Below are 24,363 nucleotides of genomic sequence, written 5' to 3'. Positions count from 1 at the left end.
CTTTAGTGCACTAGCATGAGCCTGTTGACCAGCTGCAGTGTAGATGTACCCTGGCCATTTCCTCACTCCCAATAGCTGCTTCAACCGTTTTTCTGGCCTTCATCCATTTTCTCTGAATATATGGAATGGGATAACTAGCCTCTCAAATACTGTACTGCCTCTGGCCTTAGAGGGACAGTGCCCCCCCATTCTGAATAATGAATAGGAATGATGTATTCCATAAAACCAAAGATGATAAGCAATAACTATTGTCAAACTCATTTCATTCTTTAATATTACAAATATGGTTGATAAAAATACTATGTAGATTCAATTAAATTAGACTATTGTACGAAATTTGACTTAGTACTACTCAGCTTCCAGATTAAAAGCTAGCATTATACAATATCAATAGAATACATGTTAAATGGATGAAGAACTAGCTGACAGATTTAAGTAGTACTTGTCAATAGGGAATCATCACTGACTAGAGATTTTTCTAGGAGAGTTCCACTGAAATTGGTACTAGGCCAGACACTCCAACATTTTCAGCAATTATCTGGAGTTAAATACAAAATTATTTCCAGCAAGATTTGTATATGACATGAATGGTGAAGCGGTAAGTGATGATGAGGGCAGGGCAGTGCAGGTCATACAGAGCAATCTGGATTACTTGGTAACCTGAACCCATTCAAACAAAATGCATTCTACTTCAGCCGAATGCAAAAGTTATGCATCTAGAAACAAGGAACGTAGAAGATACTTCCAGAGTGGGAGACTGTATCTTGGAAAGCAGTTATTCTGTAAAGGATTTGGGGATCATAGTGGACCTGCAGCTCAACATGAGCTCAGTGTGATGTGGCACTTGCATGTATAAACTGAGAGTCGTGAGTAGGGAAGTGATTTTACCTCTTTTTACAGCATTGGTAAGACTGATACTGCAATACTGTATGCAATTCTGGTATCCACCTTTTGAAAAACATAGTAGAAAAATTGGGGTGGGTACAGAGAAAAGCCACAAAAAATGATTTGAGGGCTGGAGAAAATGCCATACACTCAGACTTAGAAAGCTGTTTAGCTTAGCAAAGGGAAGATTGGGAAATATGGTCACCCTACCTTTCAAAGGGAAAACAGGACACTGCACAGGTGAGCAGTGACTCCAGCCCTGAGCCCTGCCTGCCCCACCCTGCCCAAACCTAGTCTCCTCCCCTTCATGCGGCTGGTGTCACCACTCACCCAACTCCTGCATGATCCTCTGCCCTCCACTTTTTTGACAAAAGTGGGTATTTGTTCCGTTTGTTCTTGCCAACTGATCAAAAAAAAGACAGTATGGCCAGGACAAGGCTTAAAAAAAGGGACGTATGGTTACCCTACTGAAAGGGGGCCTGATACGTGTATAAGTACCTTCACAGGACAGATAATACCAGGCACTAAACAGTTCCTTAATCTAGGAGAAAGGCATAAGAACCAATGGCTGGAAGCTGAAGCCAGACAAATTCAAATTAGACAATTTTAACAATGAATTATTAACCACTGAAACAAAACTATGAAGGGCAGTAGTGGATTTTCTACTTTTTGGGGCCTTCTAGAACAGCATCCAATCCTATTGATGTGAAGATATGCTTTTAGCCAAATGCAGTTATTGGGCTCACTACAAGAGGAATAACTGGCTGAAATTTAATGGGCTGGGCTGATATATATGGGAGGTCAGACTAAATGATCTAAATGTTCTGGCCTTAAACTGTACGAAACTCTGGAGTAAAAACATCAGATGCACTTGTTCAGAATAACCATTACCAAGCATTCAAACAGCAGACCAGACCTCTATATTCAGCAATAAAACTCCATTGGACAGCTGGGCTGAAACAAAAGGAACCGCCAACTCACTTTCTAGATAATGCCTGCTACCTGGCTTTAAAAAAAAAAAAAAAAAAAAAAAAAAATTCAGGAATTGCCCCAGCTAAATAAGCAGCACTTTCTTCTCACTTCCTTACCAGTGGATTTGGGTTGCAATATGAACAGGAACTAAGGAAAGAATAATATTCCATTAAAGTAATGTTCTTAGATAGCAATGTTTTGTATATTACACATCACTAATATAGGGCCATATTCATTTTTGCAGGTGCAGAAGGGCGAAACTTATATCACTCACTGGTAAGTGTATGTTACAGGTCCCCTTCTATACCCCATCCACAGAGGATGTGAATCTGCTTCAGCTCCATTTGTAGCAACTTGTGCTTTCAGTTCTGGAGGTCCCTGGTGTATCAGCCAAGATGGTGGTCATTTCCTACAACATCCTGGACAAACCTTATTGAACTCAAGTATTTTAGGAGCTCATTGTATTAAAAATGCAAATATTTGTATGTTAGCAGATGTAACTTGAGTAATGTAAGCCTTGGGGAGAGTTATAAGATTCAGATGGCTCTCCAACAATGAGCTAAAATAAGAATGAGCTGTTAGTTGAGAAGGTTTGCTAGGAAATACTTGGGAGAAGGGAATGGCAAATGATCTATCTCCAGCTCCATCCTTTTGAAACTGCACCTTGAGCAGAAACCCAGTCTCTGGCTAATTACCTATTCAGTCACTTCAAAGACACAAACTGGGAAAAAAGACTGACCTTTAGATTCAGGTGTGTGCTTTTTCTGAGCTAATAGCTGTTATGAACTGATAATCACAGAAGAACCTCTTGGTGAGATTTGAGGGACTGTTCTCAAGCCTGAGGCCCCTGTTGGAGGGGTTAAAGGTGTGATTTCCAAGAAGCTTATTAGGGTACATATAGGTTCTTTTAAATATATTTTTGCTGTAGTGCTTTTGCCTGAAGAATAAAAGTACTTGCTTTGAAAGAAGTGTATGGTAACTCCTAATTGGCAATTACACAGTTGACAGTTGCTGAGAAGGTAAGTCAGGCCTACTTAGGCAGTCTGTCCTTTGCCGGGGAATTCATAGTAGAGAAGTTCCAGAGGGATAGCCATATTACTCTGTATACAGCAAAAACAATGAGAGTCCTGTAGCACCTTAAAGACTAAGCTTTCAGGGGCTGCAACCCACTTCGTCAGATGCATGAAATGGAAATCACAGATAGGAGATATATATATACATTCAAGGGTAAGAAACAACAATGGAAAGGGCAAGTGCTAACAGTCAATTCAGTTAGAGTAGATGAGGCCTATTCACAACCGTTGATTAGAAGGTGAGAATATGTGAACAGTGACAATTACTTCTTGTAATGAGATAACCATTCCAGGTCCCTATTCAGACCCAGTCTGGTTGTGTCAAGTTTGCATAGGAGTTCCAGCTCTGCATATATATACACACCTATCTGTGATTTCCATTTCATGCATCTGACAAAGTGGGTTGCAGCCCACGAAAGCTTATGCCCGCAGAAAGTTGTTGTCTTTAAGGTGCTACAGGACTCTCCTTTTAATAGTAGAGACAGGGAGCTGTGCAGGCTGGAATTAGCAGGGGCAGGAGGAAAGGGAAGAGATGTCTCTGCCTAAAATTTCCAGGGGGTGTGGAGAGGGAGGGGGGTGCGGAGAGAAGCCAGAATCCTAAGCTTGGGTGTCTTTCCTAGGCCAGGAGGAATACAGGTACAGTTGCCCTGAACTGTGACAGCTATCACCTAAGTAAGGGCTTATGCAGCATTTGTACTGCTATGGGCCTCAGATGGTTGGTATAAGCTTCTTTTGAGCAGAGGAAGTATGTAACCCATGGGTGAATGTGTGTTACAGACCCCCCTCACCCTCCCTGCCAGATCTGCAGAGGATAGACATCTTACAGCCACAGCTCAGAGCACTTCAGCTCTTTAGCCCACACTTGCATCCTCTGCACCCCTGGAAGTAGTTTTACCAGAAAGAATCTAACCGCAGGACGAGTTATGACAGCTTTAAAATCCAATCAGGGCTCTAGTGGAGGCTGCTCAGGAAGGGTGATGACTCAGTACCTATTCTGACTGGGTTGGCTTCAACCCCTACCTGCTGGCTTTGCACAAATTTAGTGATGTTCCAGATGGTTCTGTATCTCCCAGAAGTTGCATGCTATTTGAATGCTATACCACCACCCAGGGCATATGCTATCAGAAGACCACAAGCTGGCATGCAGAGGTGGCAAAAAATATCTAGCTCAGAAGAGCCCAGCACATTTATTCAGTAATTCATTGTAAGGAAGTGTCCTTGTTAAGAAGAATTAAAACACAGATTTTAAAGGAAGTTTCCTGACAAAAAGGTTTAAAAGCCTCAGAAAAGAAAAAATATCACTGTAAAAATGAAAGCAATCCATCAACTTCTGATAGATTGTTTAGTTAGAAAGAAGGTGGATGAGGTAATATCTTATTTGGACCAACTTCTGTTGGTGAGAGAAACAAGCTTTCGAGCTATACAGAGCTCTTCTTCAGCTCTGGGAAAAGTCTCAGAGCATCATAGCTAAATACAAGGTGGAACAGATTTTTTAGCATAAGTTTAGCATATCAGAGATCATTCAAGAGAAAGTGGCCCCTTAACACATCTGTAATTGTAGAGGGTGGGGAAGGGGGAAGGATGGGGTTAGTAGGTTACAGCTTGTTGTAATAAATCTTAAATCCAGTATCTTTATTAAGACCATGATTTTTATTGATTAGCAAAGTTATGAATTTAAGAAGTTCAGGCTCATTGATGTAGCTGATGTATAGCATCATTGGTTTCGTGGTGCATTTGTCCAGAAATTCTCCTTCAAGGTGGCCCATGAAGAGATTGGCATATTGGGGAGCCATCCTGGTACCCCTGGCTTCAAAAGATGAGCTTGGGAGCTTAAATTAATAATTTTGCTAGACATTAAAAGTCATGGAGATCTCAAGCAGGGGGAGCCTCCTGTTCACATTCAAGGGTTTGTCTTGTTTCACCTACAATACACAGCCAGTCATGTTTTCTCTGTACAGGGATGCTCACCATTGGCTCCACATCCCTAATATCGGGTCCCTGAACAGTCTAACCCAATGCCTCACATCTCTCTCTCACATAGGTATTTCCATAGTCTCATATACCACTGTTTTCCTAGGACTACATTGTTTCCCATTTTGACATTGCTTAGTGGGAGGAGGTTCCCACTCTGACCCCTGCAGAGAATTTGGATGATGGGGTGGAGCTAAGCACACTCTCTTTGCCTGGGGTGCAGTGAGAAGATGAAATTCCTGCTCACTCCCGTGTCTGCTCGTATCCAGTTCAATGTGGGGGTCCAAGAGCAAAACCTACCTTATATGCTATGGAGCTTGCTCAGAGATCTACAAGTCCATTGAGAGCTACGCCTCTAAGTCAGTCAACTCATCTTATCACTACAGCTTGATTTTGAATCAACAGTCTCATGAAATGCCAGAGCATCATTACATTGCATTACACCCCCCCAGCGATGCCTAAAGGAAACAGACATCTGCTCTAGCTAGGATCTCTTTAAAAATGGGGGCTGATAGTCATGGGTGGTGTTAGGACTGATGCAGTTGCATGTGTCTGAGGCAGTGATGGGGCCCCTTGCCATAATTACTGACTCAGTTACTTGTGAGCATGGGGCTCCAGAATCAAGAAGGGGATAGATAGCAGTGGCAGAGAAATAGCTGCTGCAGCTGCTTAAGGTTGCCAACTTTCCAATTTTTCAAAACTGGACACTACAGCCCCATCCCCCGGTTGCTCCTTCCTTCCCTGCTACCCGCAGAGCTAGGCTGGGAGGAGCTGATGCAGAGCCTACCTGCCCACCCAATCACGTGACCAGATAGCAAGTGAAAAAAAAAAATCGGGACAGGGTGAAGGGTAATAGGAGCCCATACAAGACAAAGCCCCAAATATTGGGACTGTCCTGATTTTAGAGAGACATCTGGTCACCCTACTGCCTGATCAGGGCACGGTGGGGGGGTCAGTCTCCCAAGCAAGGGGCAGGAGAGAATGGGGATCCCAGGAGACTGAGAAGACAGTACCTACCTCCTCTCCACCAGAGCCAGGAACCATTTCCTAAGCTTCTCTCTTCAGCTGAGCTACTCCAGCCTCAGCGCCTCTTCCTGCCGTCCCGGCAGCAGCCGTTACTGTCATAACTGGACTTGTGTCCGGTCACTAATACTGACTGCACAGGTCCCCTTTTGACCTGACTTTCTGGTGAAAAACTGGAAACCTGGAGACCCTAGCGGGGCCCATGCACTCTGAGAGCCCCTGCAGGCTCAGGGCTGCATGGTCGCACAGCAGCCAGCGCCAGATATCATGGTTCATGACCTGCTGCTCTTCATAGATATTCCAATATGCTGGTCCCCACTGGCCACGATTGAATTTGCCCGGGGGGGGGGGGGGGGCGCCTCCAAAATGGTGGCTTTGCCATGAATTCTGGTCAGTGGGACTAACCATGGCAAAGCCTCCATTTTGTTCAGAGACTCCTCCTCCCCTCACATGGCCTGGGCAAAATTCCAATGCAGGCAGCAGGAACTGGCACGCTGCTCTTCCTATAGGCTCCGACTCTAGCTCTCGTGGCTAGATGTGTGGCTGCTCTGGTTCCCGTGACAGCAGTTCTGGCTTTGGTAGGAGCAGTGGAGATGGCTGTAGTGGCAGAAGCAGGGCCAGAGGGAGCAGATAGCATAGCATGGAGCATGAGAACAGAAGAAGTCAGTTGATATGCATGTGGAGCCCCACAATAAAAACCTGCACTGGGGCCCAGCTTTTTGTTCCTCTGCCACTAGGGAAGGCAGATGGGGCAGGCCAGGAGCAGGTAGGGCCCAGTCAACATTTGCCTCAATCGGCCCCTGCTTATGCTTGTCCTAGTAAGGGTTCTTTTTTTTTTATTTTTATATGCCAGTCAGTGACTACAAGTGTAACCATGGTTTAGGTTGACATCTGGTTGGTATTTGAATGGCTTGGCTTTAAAAAACAAAAGCCAACCAAAACCCCATCATCCCTTGAAATTCAATAAAACCTAAACAAACTTATTTATACATTTATTTAACAAGTGAAAATAGTTACTTTATATGAATAAAAATACAAGGCTCTCAGTGGATGATTTAAGGTATCCAAAAATAGTCCCATCTCTCTGCCAAAAAATCACATGTCCATGGAAATTTGTGCCAGTGACTGTGCAAATAACTCCAACTCCTTTCCCACTTCATCAGGACTGTGCTACTTGGTAACAATGGACTTGGTTCTAGTTTGAGAAAAGATGCCCGGAAATCTTAACCCCCGTTAACAAATATTCATACTGGAGGTTAGTATAACGACTGACCTGGTTTATGAAAACCAAAAAGTATAGGTCCCATTTTTTACTGAAAGTTTTTAGACTTACACTTGTTACACATGATGTAGAATTCTATTAGATTCTCTTTCCAAACCACTCCACTCCCACATTATCTGTAACTTCTTCCAGTGTGTCATCTGCATTAAGCTTAAAACACGTGTAACAAAGAAAATTTATAGCTGTTATCTTTCAGTTGTACGGAAACAGCAACTATGCAGTGTTAATGCCAGCCTAGAAACTCCCTGGCATATATAGGGTGGCTGGAAGTATGAGTAGAAGGAGACTGGCACTCAGTGTAACTTTGCCTTGCATTCCCTTGGATAGATTACAATGATGTTATCTGCACTAAATTCTCATTAGTGTAGAGTCTAATCTTGCTCTGTGCAATGCTTTCCATTCAGCACTTGGTGGAGTGGAGATCTGATAAAAATGAGTGACCTTGGTCCATTGACATGCTGAGTTAAAACCAGCAATGGGGGACTCGCAGAAGAGACAAGGGAAGTTGAAGGGGAACCTACTTTTGGTTCTTTGTGCTTGGCAGTTGTTAATACTGTTTATTGAAAGGAAGTAATGATTCTGGGGATGAAAAGTATATCTACACTGCAGTTAGACACCTGTGGCTGGCCCATGCCAGCTGACTCGGACTTGGACGGCTCAGGCTAAGGGGCTGTTTAATTGCAGTGTAGGTGTTTGGGCTCCAGGACCCCTTCCACCCTAAACATCTACACTGCAATTAAATAGCCCCTTCGCCCAAGCCAGCTAGCACAGGCCAGCCATGGGTTTTTAATTGCAGTGTAGACATGCCCAAACAGAGACCAAAAAAGAGTTTAAGCACCTAGGACATCCTGAGTGCTACCAATAAACTACCACCACCTAAACAGCCTCATTGATTGGTTATGTAGAGGTTAGACAAACCAAGGCTGTATTTTAGTGAAAACAGAACTCTATGAGAAGACATAATCAAGCTGTTTACAGGGGTGTGCCTCTGATGGGGACGCCCAGCAGCCTGCCAGCTGAACTCCTCCACCTCCTACCCCTACAGCTGCAGCCTGCTGCTTTTCCTTTCTTTCTACTAGAGTCCCAGTGTTGCTGCCTGCTTTGCAGACCACTCCTTAAGTGGAGTCAGGGGGCGGAGTCAGAGCAGCATAATGAAAGGAGCAACAGCAGGCTGCACCTGTAGGGGTGGAGGCATTCAGCCTGCAGCCAGTCACTCTGCTGCTTCCTCCCTCCCCAGGCTGCACAGGGGCACAGATGGGGGGGCAGCGACACATCCCTGCTTGTCTGCCCCTTGTGCGTGCCCTGGGTGTTTTATAATAAACAAACTAGGGGTGCCACTAAAATATTTGAGAACTGAGTGGGTGACAGATTCAAAAATAGGCAGGTAAAAGCTAGACTTTAACCTTAAAGGAGGTTGGGAGGGAAGAGGGAGAGAACCGTGTATAGAGGGTAATTATGCCTGTTGTGTAGTTAAGATGATGTGGTTTAGAATACAAGATGTGAATATGTTCAAAACACACCACAAGTAAAAGGCTCCACAGAAAACAAACAATAGGAAGACAGATGCACATGCATTAGCAAGTGTGAAAAAATCAGAATGGGGTGGGAGAGAATACGCACCTATATAAGAAAAAGCCTTGAACATCAGGACTGTCCCTATAAAATCAGGACATCTGGTCACCCTAACAGGCAGAGACAAGCAGTATGGCTCCACTGCATCAAGATATTACTGTTTTGTGGAGACACTGGCTAAAAACCCAACTGAAGTTCCTTTTACAATTCATTGTAGTTTAGCTATTTAACAGATGTAATAACATAGCACTCTCTGCATCCAACAATTAAAATGCAGTAACCATGGTACATTTAGGTAATATTAATGCTCTAACTTCAATCTGTTAAGTCACTCAAGATCAGAATTAGCTCCATCCTTAAAGTAGACATATGACTTTAAATCAAAGTCATCCACAATACTAAGGTACAATACCAGCTACTAAAGATGAAGATTCAGGCTCGTATGTGAAGACATTACACGTTAGGTACTGCTGGTCCCCATTACCATAGTAACTCAGCACCTCACAGTCCTTAATATATTCATCCACACAACACCAGTGTGAGGTATGGAAGTACTGTTGTCATTATCTCAGTTTTACAGAGAAGGAAAGTGATGCACAGACACACAAAGTGGCTTGCCAAAGCTCACACAGGAAGACAAAGCATGATTGAATCCAGTTCTCCCAAGCCTCATGTTAGTGCCCTAACCATTGGGCCATCCTCCTACTCTAGACAGAATTTTTAAGTTGTATTGAACACAAGTACAGCTTTTTTTTTTTTTTTTTTTTTTAAATAAAAAGATGCATTTTGGGCTTGATCCCAAGCTCCCTGAAGTGAAGAGACTGGAGTCTCTGTTCAATGGAGTTTCTCACTTCAGTCAACTTTGTACCAAGCCAAAGTGTTTGTGAAAGATATAGCAGCAGCACCCCTTGAGACTGAACAAGTATCAGAACAGGCATGGGTAGGCAACAGTAGCGCTAGCCTTCTCGAACTACATGAGCAGTCTATTTCACCCGTCATGAAAGTGATTTTTTAAAAGATGAGAGTAGAACATGCCCATTCAATCCTTGTCCTCTGTGCTGAGACTGACAATTGCAGCCAATTGTGGCAGACACCTGTCCATCAGGAACTGGACAGAGGCCCCAATCTTGCTTCTTTTAAAGCTCCTGAGCTATTTCATTCGGGAATGGCTAAGGCTGCACTTTTGTAACACCTGTCACTGCAATCATAGAATCTGATTCTTGTGGGTTTGAAAAAATATTCAAGATTTAACATTCTGGGAGGTGTGTGTCAGTGGGTGGATGTGATGGTAAACAATTGAACTAGTTTCACTTAGAACACCAAGTGCTGCCAAATTAAACCCACTGTGCTGCAGTGGGCTAAGAGTAGGAGTTCAACAACATTGCAGTTATACACAGTGAATTCTCACTGGGAGTTTTAATTCCTGTAGGAACTTGGAGGTTTCATGCTTTAAGGTTAAGAGACACCTTAAAATGGTTTTCAGGAGAATTAGGAGTTAGCCTGACTTTACTGAAGGCAGCTCTGGTTCTGCTCACTGTTAGCACAAACAGTGATAGGGATACTCGACTTCTCTAACACTGTTCTCACAGCATTAGCCTTTCATCACGTGAACACTGCTGTGACTTTTCCTAAAAATTGAATTCAGGCTGTTCTTTAGCATGACGAACTGGAAAAAGAAGTCTCCTTATAGCCGCTTACCAATCTGTCAAGCCAGACACTAGCTTTCCTTGAAATGCAGGTGATAGGGCCCAGTTTTAGACACCAGGAGACACTCTGTCTAAGGGTTTGGGGTGGGGAGCCCATATCTTCTTAAGTGAGGATAAAAGTCAGTTTTATCCTCAAAACAAAAGAGCCAACTTTCAGTATGAATCTGCTCAACACAAAGTTCTCAGCCTTTTGGGCTGCTTACTTAGAAGATAAGCCTCACAACAGAAAAAACATAAAGAACAGTTCCCACTCCAGAAGTGTAGAGTTGTTTCTCTAGCGCACCAGCAACTTTCTGCTCATTTGTTTCTGTATAACTATTCCTACCCCTTGTGTATATGAGGGAACTACTCCCTTGGGTCTACGTTCCCCTTACACAACAGCTAATGCCTGCCTGAACAAGGGAAAATGGGATGTGTTGGGAATCCTCCTCCTCAGGGACTCCCTTTTGATTCCCAGAGGGTCTGCACCATCCATCATACTCTGTAACTGCATGCACCATAACCCTGAATGCAACTATTGTACTTGACTGCTCAGAATCCATGACACTGTTTGCCTACAGAGAACTCAATATTACATCCCTATTCTCTTTACTCATTTGAGCAATACATTAGTGCTGTTTCCACACTGCATCACATTTACAAGTTTATAGTATCTGCAAAAGCCAATTCTTAATGCTTCTCAGTTCTTGTTCTTGTGACAGCACAAAATTCATAACCTACTTGAACTAAAATTTGTTTTGCTGTATGTGAAACAAAAAGGTTACAAATGCGATCTGTTGTGTGTGCACATCAATGTTCTATAGAATTATATAATGCTGTCAAAAACTGCTCTATTTATCTCTGACTTACTTAGCAAGAGTGGGCAGTGTGTGCTATTGAGCTTATGGTATAGATTTCATTTCCAAAAGTCTAAAATGGCCAAATTATGTGCTGGCTAGTGTAGTGCACATTTTCACACACACTTCATTGTGACAATAAGACAAGGTGTGCGCGTGCATTCACATTTGCATGACTAGAAGTTGTTTACATGGTCAACTGTGTGTGCATGCATAGGTGTACTGTTGAAAATCTGGCCATTTGTGTTTTGTTAAAGGTGAGTATGCAAAAAAATTAGGATAGTTTAAAAAAAGCAACTTCATACTAATTCCTCTTAATCTGCTTGTAAAGCAATTTCTATGCCAAGTTTAAATCTGGAAAATAGCTTCTGATCAGCTGACGAGTGTTCGGAGTGCTTTCTCTGTGACTAAGACTAAGGATATCTATGGCCAAGTCCTCCCTCAGTCCTATAATGGCAACTTGACAAAAGACAGTTACATTAGTTTCCAGTAATTACATTTTGGAATATAATGTTTTATATGCAGTGCTATTACTGCTTTTACATTTCTAGACACAGAAAATACGTTAACTCTAGCATTGCAAATATGTAGGTTTGTGCCACGACACAATAACATTTACTATGCTACAGTCATGTCTTGAATTGGGCCACCTTGTGATGGCCTGAAGAGCTGGGTGCTTTTTTGTTTTAGAAATGAAGTCCCTGGTCTTAGTGTCTATAAAGAAAATCTTCAAACTATGAACCCAGCATAACTGGTGAAATGACACGTGCCTGAGTTTTAACAGAGCTTGGAACAATAGCTCTGAGAGGTCTGATCTGCCTTGCTCATCTAAATGAAGGTGCTCTCAGATGCTCACAGGTGATTTTTAAGGGACTATATTAATTATTTCATTGTTGAGGAAAGCACAGAAGAGAGGGGTGATCTTATTTTAGAAGGACATTTTCATTTTGTCCCTGAGTGGGTGGTACTTGGGAGAACACCACCACATCATTCTTCTTCCCCTCAACCTATGGAGCCAACATGCAAGAGGGGAGAAGCAGAACCCAAGAGAGGGCATTGGAAACTTACCATATAGTGGTACCCTACTTGGCTCTGTGGGAATGGTATCTGAGCCTCAGTGAAGGGGAGGCAAAATTGAGGAGCCAGCAGTGTTCCCAATATTGGAATAATTGGAATTCCACTGAATTGGAATACCAAGTCAGAGTTGCCCAGAAAAGCACATATAATCATGTTTTGAACATCCAGACAGTCTCCTGTAAGTGGCATCTCAAGCTAGGCAATGCTCTCTTTTCCAGTTTGACTACTGACTAGAATTGAAGGGGCCACATATAACCCCTGTGCCCATCTAGAGGCAAAGATAGGGGGGAAAAAGTCTTGGCAAAAATCCTATTGATTTCTGTGGGGTCAGGATTTCATCATTGACTTTACTGGAGCCAGGAGTTCACCTTCTGTGTTTGGTCAATTCAAAGAAATCTTACAAAGAAAACAGATTAGAACAGGAGTCTATCAAAGAGTGACTTACCAGACAGAACACTTATAGCAAGTTCTGCTCCTCTGGCATCCCCTGCTGACAGCTACTCCAACTCCATGGTGATCTCTTTCTTCCATCTTGGCCCTCTGGTCAGGTCACACTCAGTCCCACCTCTCTAGTGGTAACAAAGTCCCTACAATGGATAGTTCAGTGCTCTTACACAAGGCCTTCAGAGACTCACTCTAGACCCAGTGTTCCTTATAGTCCTTGTCTCAGAACCTCCAATAATCCTTATATTTTATACCCCAAAGAGGAGAGGGGCACCCCTCCTTCTTCCCTGGTGCACAGGGGAACCGAGGCTCCCATTTTACTAGAGGTTCCAATCCACAAATACTACAGTGAGCAGTCTAATCTGCTCCCTTAGACCACTTGGTGCTTCCTCAGACTTCTTCCTACCTCAGCCAATCTCCAGACCCTTTTCCAGGCTCTACAGAATCCCTTCCAAGTCCGATAGTAAGTAATACCTCCCAAAACTTTCTCCTTAGGCAGCCACTTCGTACCCCTTTAGAAAGGGTCATTTCTTCCCTAAGGTTTCTCAATACTTTTCCTAACTTCTTATTAGAGTTCCTATCTCAAGGAAAGGATCCCCTCCCATTACACTGCCCCAAAACTAGCTTTATTCTGCCCTGAAGCCCTTTCTTTACATTAACCAGCCAGGGCCTGCACAGCTGAATTTCACCATTAATTGAGCCTGACACCTGTGTAGTTACCACCAGGTGCCCTCATTGAGGTAGCCAGCTGTCCTTAACCCTTTCAGCACCAGTTGGTGGCATACACTCCATTACAGAGTTATATCAGATATGCAGGATTTGCTCTAGGGATATCATGTGTTCTATCAATACAGCCAGAGGCCCAGATTTCCCTCTGCAGGGGAAAGGAGGCATAAGGTGTACTTCAATGCCAGCGCAGGCTGCAGTGAGCAGCAGTTATTTTTTTCCACTCATCATTTTGATTCTGAGGACAGGACAGTTATAATTTCTGCTGGGAGCACCATAGTAACCCTGCTTCAGGAGGCTTTGAAGAGGCCATGAATCTGCATAACTCAGCCACCCCAATGCTTCCACAAGTAACTACACGGGTTGACTGCAATCTCTAGCAGAGGAGACGCTGAGGAAGACTTGTGCCAGTCCCTCGCAGGTCTGGATTGAAGTGAATCTAGGTCACAGTTTAACTGTATTGGTATAAAATGCCTCTCACTCCAGTGCTGTCTGCTGGCTTAACCATCTGTAAAGCTAGGAGCACTCACGATCAGTCTAAAAGTAACCCTGTAACTTTCACTTGATTTTGTGTAGAGGGAAGAGGAGCAGAGGGGAGAGACACAAAGAGAAAGGGAAGAAAGGAAGAGAAAAAAATCAGTAAGTGAAGATGGAAGGAAAAGAGAGGCATTAAGGGAAAGGTGTGATTGGTAAGATTAGCTACTGCTTTGATCTTGCCGCCAAGCTGAACCCACTAGAAACTTCTTGTCCCTCACTGCTATTACTAAGGCTTTTCTGTCAGACAAGTTGACACTGACTCATCTGTACTGGGAAAGCATCTCTAGTTTACAAGTCAGAAATGCAGTATAATGGATATTGGAGGGCCAAGCCAGTCTACAAGGTGCTGGGCATGAGCCTGAGAAGTGCCAGACATTCTCTGCTCCAACAGAAATCTTGGAAAATTCAGTTACTCACAGAACTGGGCCACAATAAAGGATATTTGTTAATTGCACAACAGTTAATCATTAACAGGCTGGATACAACAGGTCTGAGTAAGTTCAATTGTATTTACTGGACACACATTACACCTGATAACATACTCCCAGCCACATACACAGCAGAGCAGGCAAACTTAATTGCTGCAGATAACGTTATAGTGCAGATATAGTGTAGTAAGGCATGCAATGCTTGTTTTCCCCTCCTAAGCAGTCTCTCATTCACCCTTGCCCACAAGTAACAGAAAGAACAAAAGCAATCTGTCCCCTTTACATTCCTTTCTACAAGAGTTTAACTATGTCAGGTGCAAAACTGTGAGCCTTATTAGCCCTACATTTCAGGGGTTACTTTCACTGCTATGAAGATAGTAGTCAATGTGGAAGAATCCATGGAACCAGAATAAGGAGCAGTTTAGTGAAATGAGATACTGCAGCTCCCATGATGAGAAAGGTTTCCTGTCATAGTCTCCAGCTCATAAGTGATTGTTAATCACCGTATTGGAAGCCTACAAATGCATCATCACTTCTTAATTCCTAAATACACACCACTAACGTGGGGGGGACCCCTCTGCAGAAAAGGGTGAGTCCAGTGTTTTATTGCTAATTCCAGAGTCACAAAAATGAAGTACACAATACTGTTGGAAAACTTTAAACTCTGTATGTATATTGAGGAAACAGTTGAATTGTTAGTTAGTGATTTATGCTACCTTATAAAAATGTACACGTTCTCTCTCAAGCATGGTTCATCTTAACATTTTTCTGGCACTATCAAGCGATTTGTCAAATGTAGAAAGGCAAGGTCTCTTATATTTTTTTACATTGCTTTTATTTATATAAAATATATGAAAAACATTTATCTGTTGCCCCCCATTGACCAGAGTGGCTAGTCAAAGTTTGGGACCCATGGGAGTGGTCCAGTTGGGAATAAAAATTGTTGGCAGTCCTCTGATGTAATATTGTTTATTTACAAAGAGTGTACAGAGTCCTGTCTCTCTTAATGCAGAAGGAATTCAATAGCAGCAAATAGCCTCTTCTGCTCACAGCACCAAGAGCACTCTTTTCAAACTGATTTCCTGTCCCAAAAAACTTCTCCCCATGTTTCTTCCAGGGTCAGCCATACATTTTCAGCTGCTTCTTCAAACTGGCTCCCCTCATTACCCAGTCAAACCCAGACTCTGCCCACCTGGAGCTAGTTTCTGAGCAGATTCTATTAGGCTTTGTTTTAAGTGTGGCCTCTTAACAGGCTCTTAACAACTGACTTAAAGAGGGACTCCTTTGTATACCAGTTTAAACAGGTTTTAATTTAACCCATAACAAGATTTTACCCAGCTTTTAATAGTACAGTAACTCTGTGGTTGTTACTTTCCACATATGCAGTAGAGATAAGTTTCTGGGGGAAAGCTGCATTTGGGCATCTTAAATTTCACTGAAAACAATTGGTTTTTCACAGTTTACAATGTTTTGCTCAATCCATTTACACTAGGGATTTGGATGAAAAGAATAATTGCCCAGAAAGGCTCCTGTATCTTTTTCAACATGACCTTTTCATACTACAGTTAGCTCTGTAACCTAGTACTACCAGTGATTCAATCACATGGGACTAACATTTTTACTAATCTGACCTTTCCATGGATGTTTAATATATAGTTTCCCATATGTGTGACTTGCATTTGGTTTCAGCAACAATTACAAAATCAGTGCCAGCTCACATTTATTGTCTACTTAACAGTTACAAGAGTCCATTTATGTCTCATCATTAGAGATTTTTATACAAGCAGGCTATTTTATTAAAATTTGATCTTTCATTTTTTAACAAACAGGAAGGCATTCTAATTATGGATGCAATATGCAGGTTGTATGAAGACACTATGTTAGAAATAACTAATCCCCTTTAATCTGAAATCTCAGAAGGATTTTCTTGCCCCCAAAGCAATTGCCCCCTAGGTTGGTCAGTAACAGGAGAGGCATGCCTGAGGGTCCTGGGGGAGAGGGAGAGATGGGAAGAGAAATATCAAGCTGTGAATTAATGCTTTAATTGATGCTCCTCTTCCAGATTTTCTGGTGTGCTTCTTTCATTGTCTATTTCCATTTCTCTGAAGCAGTGGTGAGTTCAGTAACATGGAAGATTCACTTTGCTGAGGTACACATGGAACATGCAGTACACAACAACAGCATTTCAGAAATTTAAGGATAAGAGCATCAGTGGTAGTAATGTATCTGTAGAAGATGAATGTACTGTCACTGTGGAAGCTGAAAGTGGCTGTGACATTACCCATTTGTTTAGCATTCAGAATTGTTTATTAATATTCATCAAGGATACTAAAGTTACTAACCATACAGACCTCATTCCAAAGATTCTGCCCATCCATAGGTGACAGAAATAGGGCTGGGGGTAGGGGTGGGGGTGCTGCCACAGCCCCAGATTGAAGTGGTTTCCATTATATACCAGGTTTACAGTTTGGTTCAATGGCTCAGCACCTCCTCTATAAAAATTGTTCCTGCACTCCTCTACCCATCTCTCTCTCATTAGTATCTGATGTATTACTACTTAGCAGCGGTGCTAAGGCAGTAGGGTAAGGAATCTGGGATAACAGGGATTCTCTTTCAGGCTGTTTTGGGTGGTAATTATATTTCCAGGTACAAACAATTCAGTTCTGAAAGTCAATCAGTAGACACCAGAACCCAGCTGAGATATTGATAGCTCTTGGGCTAGAAGTCCTACATTTAACCGCCAATCCAATCCTGCTACCAGTGCACTCAGTGGAACTGGAACCATTGGTTTCACTTAGAGCAGAAGCAGGTGAGGAGTGGTAAAGCCTTGGCAGCGGTAATACAAACTCCCACACATTTCTGTCAGGATTGCTCCACTTTCCTCCCTAATGAGTATAAGCTCAAGAGAGGGGCCTGTCCTCTGCTCTTCATACTCCTGCTAGGTTTTTATATTTCTGATGGTTTTTCCACCTACATTCCCGTGTGCCTGCCTCACAGTGTCACAGAGGATATTATCTTCTCTCACTAGTCAAATAATATCTGACAAGAAGCTGGCAAGTTTAAAAAAAAATTTCAAAAGTAATTTGCTTGCTTTTTTTGCTACAGGATAAAAGCAAGCCTAGAGCCTGATTCACTAGTGTCTTACTCCAGTTTTATGCCTGTGTAACTGCCTTGATTCCCCTGTGCAGAGGGCTTGCAGCAGTGGGAAATCAAATCCTAACTGAATATTAATCACTCCGGACTACCAAACATAGTTCACTTACGTATTCCTGGTAGCAAATATCTCAGTATATAGATGAAACCAACCCCCCAAGTCACAGCCTCCATTGTAGGCATTCGCTAGCATCACTACAGGCAGACTTTTACCAATACCATACAGTTTAAAGGTAACCAGCTGATAACATGCCAACTTAGTTTCCTCTCTTACAGTGGCTTATGTTTTTTGGGGTTAATTTCTGTCTTTGTCCATTGTTTAATGAACACCAGGGATCCTACTTTTCCCATTATAAAAACAAAATTCTCTGATTAAAAAAAATCCATGTTTTTCTGTGATTAAAATGAAATGCTGAACTTTAGTTTACCTAGCCTTCCAGTGCTAGGTAGCCGGAGAGTGGCAGCTGCTGGTCAGGCAACCAGCTCTGAAGGCAGTGCCACCGCCAGCAGCAGTGGACAAATAAGGGTGGCAATACTATACCATGTCACCCATACTTCTGCACTACTGCTGGCAGCAGTGCTGCCTTTGGAGCTGGGCACCCAGAGTAAAAACTAAAGATTCTCTGTAAAACACAAATTCTGTGTTTTTCTTCAGTAAGCTAATTTGTAGGATCCCTAGTGAACGCTACTGCTTGCTCTGAGGATGCCTATGTTTTTCTCCACCCACTTACTGCTGCAAGCAAAAAAAAAAAAAAACCACCCATAATTTAAGGGGGACTTTTTTTTTGCAATATTAATGGAAATTCATAAGCCTTCATATTTTCCCATATATGTGTAACCCAGAACAATAGGAAAAAAGTGTCTCAAAATTCCATGGAAAAATTCAAATTGATAGCTGCCAAAATACCAAGCCAAAATATAAAATCCAGTTAAAATGTATAGCCATTTTCTCCACTTCTGCTTCAAACCTTGTGACTAGAAAATAAATTTGCCTTTTAGAAAAACTCTGTGGAGTAGTTTGAGAGTCTGGAAGAGTTGTGTGAAATACATACGTTGTGGTGCAGGGTTAAGGCTCAAGAGACAGACATTGGTGTTCTGTTTTAAAAAAAAAAAAGTGAGTGGCTGTTGTATTACTTGAAGGGCTGGGTTTTCTTTTGAAGGGTATGGAGTGGATTACTGTTTGCAATGTGCCATATGTAACTATGAAAATTATACTAATTTAAGGGGAAATGCAGGAGCAGAAAGACAAGATTTTAAGGGGAGAGGATAAACAAAGGATGTGGGGAAAGCGGTGGACATGATATACCTTGATGTTAGCAAAGCTTCTGATGCAGTCTCCCACAGTATTTTTGCCAGCAAGTTAAAGAAGTATGAGTTGAATGAATGGATTATGAGGAGGACAGAAGGCTGCTAGATCATCGGGCTCAATGGGTAGCAATCAATGGCTCAATGTCTAAGCTGGCAGCTGGTATCAAGAAGAGTGTGCAAGGGGTGGGTTCTTGGGCCAGTTTTGTTCAACATCTTCATTAATGATCTGGAGGATGGGATGACCTAGACAAATTGGAGGATTGGGCCAAAGGAAATCTGATGAGGTTCAAGCAAGGACAAGTGCAGAGTCTTGCACTTAGGAAGGAAGAATTCCATGCACTGCTACAGACTGGGGACCAACTGGCTAAGCAGCAGTTTTGCGGAAAATGACCTAGGGGTTACAGCGGACAAGAAGCTGGATATGAGTCCACAGTGTGCCCTTGTTGCCAAGAAGGCTAACAGAATATTGGGTTGCATTAGTAGAAGCATTGCCATCAGATTGAAGGAAGTGATTATATCCCTCTATTTGGCACTGGTGAGGTCACATCTGGAGTACTGTGTCCAGTTTTGGGCCCCCCACAACAGGAAGGATGTGGACAAATTGGAAAGAGTCCAGCAGAGGGCAACAAAAATGATTAGGGGGCTGGAGCATATGATTTATGAGGAGATACTGAGGGAACTGGGCTTGTTTAGTCTGCAGAAGAGAAGAGTGAGTGGGGATTTAATAGCAACCTTCAACTACTTGAAGAGGGGTTCCAAAGAGGATAGAGCTAGGCTGGTGGCAGATGACAAAGCAAGGAACAATGGTCTCGAGTTGCACTCCGGGAGGTCTAGGTTGGATATTTGGAAAAACCTTTTCACCAGGAGGGTGATGAAGCACTGGAATGGAGAGGTGAATGGAACTAGAGAGGTGGAGGAATCTCCATCCTTAGAGGTTTTTAAGGTCCAGCTTGACAAAGTCCTGGCTGGGATGATTTAGTTAGGGTTGGTCCTGCTTTGAGCAGGGGGTTGGACTAAATAACCTCTTATGATCCCTTCCAACCCTAATTTTTTATGATTCTCTGAAAGTGTATGCAAACAGTAATATTTTGTAAGTACTCAGAACTGAGGTTTGTTAGAAAAGAAGGCACAATTCTTCATGAAATGAATGAGCACTCAGTTCAGACTGAGGCCTGGTCTACACTGACAATGTAGGTCGATGGAATGAGGCTTATGTCAACCACATAAAGTATGTGTTTCCACTGGCATATCAGTTGCACCAACCAAAATCATGGTAAAATTTGACTTAATAAAACCACCTCCACAAGTGGCATAGCACTGAAATTGAATTGCAGGGGCCAAATGAGTGTCAGTGTAGGCAGAGTGCAACGTAAATCGATGTCATTGGCCTCTGGGAGGTATCCCATAATGTTCTGTTGTGACTGCTCTGGACATTTGCATTCTGCTGCACCATAGCCACGTAAACAGGAAATAGCTCCTTCTCTCAAGCCACAGGGAATTTTGAATTCCCATTTCCTGTTTGGTCAGCATGGAGAGAGCTTTGTTGCTGAACTTCTCATGGCGACTGCACACCCCAAACGCACTCCAGCATGGAGTCGACCTGAGGTTTTGGATATCATCAGCCTGTGGGGCGAAGTCTGTTCTGGCTCAGCTCCAAGCCAGCAAAAGAAATCTGGATATCTACGAGAAGATATTGCATGGTATGGTGGAGACGGGCCACAACAGGGACGCGCAGCAGTGCCATGTTAAAATCAAAGAGCTGAGGCAGGCATATCAGAAAACTAGGGAGTCGAACAGTCATTCTGGCTCGTCCCCAAAGACAAGCCACTTTTATAAGGTGTTGCATGCGATTCACAGCGGTGACCCCACCACCGCATAGATATCTTCGTAGAATCCCAGTTCAGGATCAATGAGGAAGAGTCTGTGGATGAGGAGATCAGGGGGCAGACAAGTGGGGTGTCCATTCTCCCTGAGATCCAGGACCTTCTTGTGACCCCAGAGTAGCTCAGCCAGATGCAGGGCAGTGCAAATGACCGAGATGCTGGGGAAGGCACATCTGGTAAGTGTGTATAGCAAATGGTATTTCTGTGGTTATAGCACCAGGCCAGCTTCTTATTTCTGTGAAAAAAGGAGTCTGTGTGTTTGGGGGGATAGGCTTCCTGGGTGTTGGTCCACTTAAGCAGAAGCTTACCCCCAGAAGAGACTATTTATGTGCACAGGGATGCTCCTAGACTCCTCTGGAGATATTTCCAGGAACCTTTTATGTAGGTATTCTACAATCCTTCGCAAAAGGTTTCTGGGAAGGGTAGCCTTATTTCTTCTGCCCTGGTAGGATACTTTTCCCCGGCACTCTGTTATTAAATAAGCAGGCATCATTGCGGAACACAGTATAAGGGCCAGGCCTGTACCCAAATGCTTTTAGCAAATCTTCCCTTTCCACTTCTGTTACCCTCAGGAGACTGATATCACATATAGTCACTAGGGAAGATGGTGCAAGTTTATAGTACCCAACCAATATATTCACCCCATATTATTCCCCTGCCATGGATAGTGTCCTGTGCCCCAACACAGGGAATTTTTAGTCATGACACTGTTGGCATGGGTTTTAAGGGGTCTGGGAATGGGTGCCCCTATGTTTTCTCCAGTAACTCTTCACCCACACCCTCCTCCAATCCCTTTGGACCACTTCCTCCAAAACTGGTCTTTGGGATGGTAAAGGGGAGCCTAATGATCTTGCTCCTTGGTTAACTGTGGATTGGGGAATGTGGTGCTACAAAGACTTCCCTATAATGGATGCAAGGGACCCTCATTTACTGTGGCTGGAACACCACTCCGATCCATGCAATAGGTACAGAGTGGTATGCGGGTCTGGCTTTGCGTTGTGAAGATGAAGGGGAGTTGGCTTTACATTGTAACATTTCTTTTCGTTCCATGGGGCAGTTAACAATGGGAACTTTGTGCTTTGCTTGCCTTACAGTAGACACCTTGGATTTCACCCCAGCTTCTACTCCTGCAGAGATACTTTCCCATATTAGAAGATGAAAAAAAAAAACCCAACTTAGGATGACATGTTCAATGAATGCCTCCATGGCTGCTGACACAGAGCTCAGAGCCTGGAGAATGTCTTTGTCAGATAAAATGAAAATGGACATGGAAAACAGAAAATCGGAGCAGGAGCGTGCAACACAAGAGGGGGTGCTGTGAATTATAAGTGATCAGTCTGACATGCTGAGGTATCTGGTATTATTCCAGGAAGAGCAGTGGCAGGAGAGACTCCCTCTGCAGTCCCTGCAAAACGGTCAGCCAACGAGCTGTTTCCCAGCCCCACCCCCAAGTGCTCTAGGATGAGGTTGAGCAGGGTGCAGTGCATGGAGTGGAGCACGTACCAGTGGAGCAGAAAGAGGCGACATCCCCTTCAAGAACTGGGAATGTGCATGATTTGCTGTTTGCACTGTGACACTTTGCTCTGGATGCCCAAGTAGCCTTATAAGAATGTTAAATTATCTTCCTTTCCCCCCCCACTCACTGAAAGGATCACCAATAAAACTTTACTGCTTTAAAAAAACATTACTCTTTATTCATTGATAGCAAGGGGATTGTCGGTAGGGAAAGAAGGAGGAGAACGATGGTGCGAGGTGGGGGATGGGAAGGGAAGGCACAAAATTGACAGACGTACATTACTGCGGTTCATGCAAAAAACAGGTTTTCAATGCTTTCAGTGGAGCGCTCTGTGGTTGGCTCTCAACGTAGCACTGCTATCTGGATGCTCAAAATGTGCAAAAATGAAAAATGAAAATTTTTTCAGCTTAGTCTTTTCAAACAAAAAATCAGAAGATTGTCATTGGAAATTAAAAATATTAAAATCCCATAGAGGATAATTAGTAGAGCTGGTCAAAAAACAACAAATTCCGGAATAATCTAACTAATTTTACAAGTAATTGAGAAACATGAAGGTTATGATAACAAAACAGTAAAGGGTCCAATATTGAGGCCTAAAAGCAACATCTACATATAAAAGTTCTGTTGCTTTAACTATACCAGTATAACCTGTATATATAAAGGCTAAAATAGGGAAAGAACAAGTTAAAAATTACTTAGACAAGTTAGATGTCTTCAAGTCACCAGGGCCTGATGAAATACATCCTAGAATACCCAAGGAGCTGACTGAGGAGATATCTTAGCCATTAGCAATTATCTTCTAAAAGTCATGGAAGACATAATTGATTCTAGAGGACTGGAAAAGGGCAAATATAGTGCCCATCTAGAAAAAGGGAACTAAGGACAATCTGGGGAATTACAGACCAGTCAGCTTAAATACAGTACCTGGAAAGATAATGGAACAAATAATCAAGGAATCAATTTGCAAACACCTAGAAAATAATAAGGTAATAAGTAACGTAGCCAAAGATTTCTGTCTCAGTTGTCTGAATCTGTTAAAAAAAGAATGATCAGGGAAAAGGTTTGCAGAAAAACCTCAAAAGGGGTTGAAAATGGAGAATAAGAAAATTAATTAATTAAACAAACAAAGAGTGGTATCAGTGTCTAGGCATTCTGTAAAGATTAAACTGTAATAAGTTTTAGGAAAAGAATTTTTAGGACAGAAAATTAAAGGTGAATCTTGTAATGGCAGTTGAAAATAGCTCCCTCATACCCCTCCCTTCTTTCTTATGCAACTCCTTCCTTATGTGACCTCTCCCTTCTCAACTGCCAAACTAAATATGAGACCAACCGTCAAGGGAATAGTGTGTGGAAGATCACCTAGAACCAGCAACTGTCATTGAAGAACCTGCTAAAGCTGAAGTAGACCAGCCGGCCCCAGACCATCACAGCAGTTGACAGAATAGAAAAGGAGCCCTCGATGGTTCAGAGGGATTTATATCAAAGAAAGAGCGTAAGCATGATTCTTCCTTAAGAAAAATAAGGAATGTATGGGAATGTCTGTAATAAAACTGGATGCCTGTGGTTTGAGTGATCACCCCACCCATTCCATGACTGCCTGATCAGTACTCATGAAATGTTAGAAGTTATAGTTAATAGGATTGTCTGTATAATTATGTCATAAACATGTTTAGTATTATAGTGTTAAGTTACAGTGTTGAAAATATAGATGTATTATTGTGATATTATTTACTTCTCTCTCTTTCTCCTCAATGTAACCACCCATTTCTAAATAAACTTAACGTCTGTTTTTGAAGTATCACAGCTTGTGAGTTCTACCTTGATCCGAGGGCTGTATCCGTGTCTTTTCAATGGAAGACAGGTTGTGTCCCTGGAAATTCCAATAGGGTGGACCACCACACCTAACTGGCAGTTTTTATGGTAACCCCATAGTCTAGAATTCTCCTGGTAACAGTAACAGTCAGCATAGAT

General features: G+C 42.7%; 1 protein-coding gene across 26 annotated transcripts in view; it reads right to left on the bottom strand.

Annotated features, from left to right (window-relative positions):
• The window catches only part of SORBS2 (sorbin and SH3 domain containing 2), a 400,789-nt gene extending 387,339 nt beyond the window's left edge, over positions 1–13,450 (bottom strand). For 24 of the 26 annotated variants that reach the window (XR_010920450.1, XM_067551605.1, XM_067551604.1 and 21 more), the window contains exons 1-2: positions 13,248–13,450; positions 12,843–12,966 (exon numbers count right to left, since the gene is read on the bottom strand). The gene's annotated coding sequence lies outside the window, so the exon portion shown is untranslated. Of the gene's footprint in view, positions 1–12,842 lie in introns of all 26 variants that reach the window. The other 2 variants (XM_067551609.1, XM_067551608.1) reach the window with 2 other exon arrangements.
• Positions 13,451–24,363: the final 10,913 nt, after the last annotated feature.

Source organism: Emydura macquarii, unplaced genomic scaffold (assembly GCF_026122565.2).
Source record: "Emydura macquarii macquarii isolate MOO-44397 ecotype Brisbane River unplaced genomic scaffold, CSIRO-AGI_Emac_v2 contig_1363, whole genome shotgun sequence".
Taxonomy (NCBI): Eukaryota; Metazoa; Chordata; order Testudines; family Chelidae; genus Emydura; species Emydura macquarii.
This window is presented reverse-complemented; position numbering and strand designations above follow the sequence as displayed.